This window comes from Arachis hypogaea, chromosome 12, assembly GCF_003086295.3.
Source record: "Arachis hypogaea cultivar Tifrunner chromosome 12, arahy.Tifrunner.gnm2.J5K5, whole genome shotgun sequence".
NCBI classification, from domain to species: Eukaryota; Viridiplantae; Streptophyta; class Magnoliopsida; order Fabales; family Fabaceae; genus Arachis; species Arachis hypogaea.
In genome coordinates, this window is record NC_092047.1 from 61423166 (window position 1) to 61426041 (window position 2876).

At 36.4% G+C, this 2876-nt stretch overlaps 1 non-coding gene across 1 annotated transcript; it reads right to left on the reverse strand.

Annotated features, from left to right (window-relative positions):
• Positions 1-2334: 2334 nt before the first annotated feature.
• On the reverse strand, positions 2335-2440 carry LOC112731731 (small nucleolar RNA R71). Its single transcript, XR_003167495.1, has one exon. It is a non-coding gene; the product is annotated as a small nucleolar RNA R71 (small nucleolar RNA).
• Positions 2441-2876: the final 436 nt, after the last annotated feature.

Genomic DNA, 2876 nt, shown 5'->3' on the forward strand with positions numbered 1-2876 from the left:
CATTTAAATTGTTGAGTTTAATAAAGAATTAATTATCTTTTAGCCACTATGGATGCTATTTTGAGTTTTGTGCAAATATGTTTATTTTAGGTAGCATTCGGCTAGATTTGATGGAGTTTCTGCAGCCCAAGAATCAAAGGAGATGGCAGCGAGGAGCGACGCGTACGCGTGACTTACGCGTGCGCGTGATTTGGAGCTTTCCATGCCGACGCGTGCGCGTGACTGACACGTACGTGTGATTTGAAGATTTGCTCAGCGATGCGTGTGCATACCTGACGCATACGCGTGACACGCTAAGAAGACAATCGACGCGTACGCGTGACATGCGCCACGTGCAGAAAACGCAGAAAAATGCTGGGGGCAATTTCTGGGCTGTTTTGACCCAGTTTCCCGCCCAGAAAACACATATTAGAAGCTGAAGAATGGACAAAACAAGTGGTCCCCATCCATCCATTGAAGATTTGCTGATTATTTGATTAATTCAAATATAAATTCAAATCTTATTTTTTTAGGAAAAAAGATATTATTTTAGTTTTAGATAATTAGATTTCTTAGGATTAGATATAAAATGGAGAAGAAACCTCTCTTTTGGGAGAGGCCCCGGAAACTTCCAATTCTATATAAATTTATATTCTGTAATCCTAGTTTTCTACTCTGAACCATGAGCAACTAAACCTCCATTGTTAAGGTTAGGAGCTCTGTCTATTTGTATGGATTGATTTTATTGCTTTTCCTATTTTAATTCATTTATGGATTTATAATTTAAGAATTGTTTTCGCTCTTTATCTTATGAATTTGGGTGGAACGGAAGTATGACCCTCTTTCTATTTGAGTTCTTGTATAACTTGGAAAAGCTCTTTACTTGAACAATAGCTTGAAAACACATTGTCCTAAATTTTAATTATCTGGATTTAACGGGATACGTGACATATAATCCTTTTATTTTTGGGTAATTAGAGTTTTTGTGGCATATAAACTGGAATTTGATCATCACCCTCTAATTAGAATTAATTGACCAAGGAATTGGCTATTGATGAATTTTAGAGCAGACTAGAAAGGTCTAAGGAATTAGGGTCTAGTCACATATAGTTTGCCATAAATTAAATCCTACATGATTAAAATAGTTAGTAAGAAAATTTAATCCGGAGAAATAGATAACTCTGAAACCTTAACTATCTTCTCCATATTTTCTTCCCAAAGTATTTACTTGCCCTTCTTCAATATTCTTTATATTGTTTAATATCTTTTATATTGCCCAACATTACTTTCTGTTTGCCTGACTAAGCCAATCACTCAATCATTGTTGCTTGATCCATCTATCCTCATGGGATCGACCCTCACTCACCTGAGGTATTACTTGGTACGACCCGGTACACTTGCCGGTTAATTTGTGGTTAGAAATTCCGCACCAAGTTTTTGGCCCCGTTGTCAGGGATTGATAGTGATTAACAACTATTAGTTATTTGATTGCTTAGATTAGGCATTTTAGTTTTAATTTTATTTAATTTTTGCTTAATATTTTCGAAATTTTTTTTAATAAATAGCACTAATATTTTTCCTTAATTTCTGAATTTAAGTTTTGTGTCCTCTATTTATTTTTATTTTAATTTTTCCTGTTTATTTTTCTTAGTTAATTTTGAATTTCTCTGTCTTAATTCTACCTATAATTTTCAAAATTTATTTATTTATTTTATTTAGTATTTTTATTTTATTATTTTACACAGGATACCTCACTAGGACTTCTCTGCACTCTGACGTAGAGAATCCCATCTTTTCTTGTCTTCTGTTTGTTTATGCGCATGAACAGAGACAAAGAACATCTCTTAGACTTTGATCCTGAACCTGAAAGAACTCTCAGGCGACGTTTAAAATAAGCAAGACTTTACAAGGCTGCATAGTCCACTATGGATAATAATAATGCTATTAATGCCAATGTGGCAAATCCGAATAGGGATGATCAACAAAGGAGAGTGCTTGGCTCTTATTCTGCTCCTACTGCGGATCTTTATGGAAAAAGTATTGTGGTGCCTCCTATAGCTGCAAACAAATTTGAGGTGAAGCCACAACTGGTCACCCTGGTACAACAAAACTGCCAATACCATGGACTTTCTCATGAAGATCCAAATCAGTTTATATATGATTTTCTGCAAATTTGTGATACTGTAAAGACAAATGGAGTGAACCCAGAGGTGTACAGACTCATGCTCTTCCTGTTTGCTCTGAGGGATAAAGCAAAACTATGGCTAGATTCTTAACCAAAGGAGAGTCTGAATACTTGGGAAAAGGTTGTTACAGAGTTTCTTACTAATTTTTTCCCACCAAAGAAGCTGACTAAGCTTAGGTTGGAAGTTTAGACTTTCAGGCAGAAGGAGGGTGAAACTCTTTATGAAGCTTGGGAGAGATACAAGCTACTAACTAGGCAATGCCCTCCGGACATGTTCTCCAAATGGACCCAACTAGATATCTTTTATGAAGGTTTGGGTGAGATGTCCAAGATGAGCTTAGATACCTCTACAGGTGGTTCATTGCACAAGAAGAAGACACCAGAGGAGACTATTGAGCTTATTGAATTGGTTGCTAGCAACCAATATTTATACTCATCTAACAGGAATCCTGTGAACTCTGAGACCTCTCAGAAGAGAGGCGTGTTGGAAGTGGAAGCTGTTAATGCTCTTCTTGCTCAGAACAAGCTTATGTCTCAGCAAATTAATCTACTTACTCAACAGATGGGTGGCATGTAAGTCTCAGCTATCAACACCCAAAATCCACCACAGGAAGTCTCTTATGACATGGCAGGTAATTTTGTGCAAAATGATAATTATGATTATGCTCAACCCTCTTCTGAACAGGTCAAATACATAAGAAGTGGTCCTAGG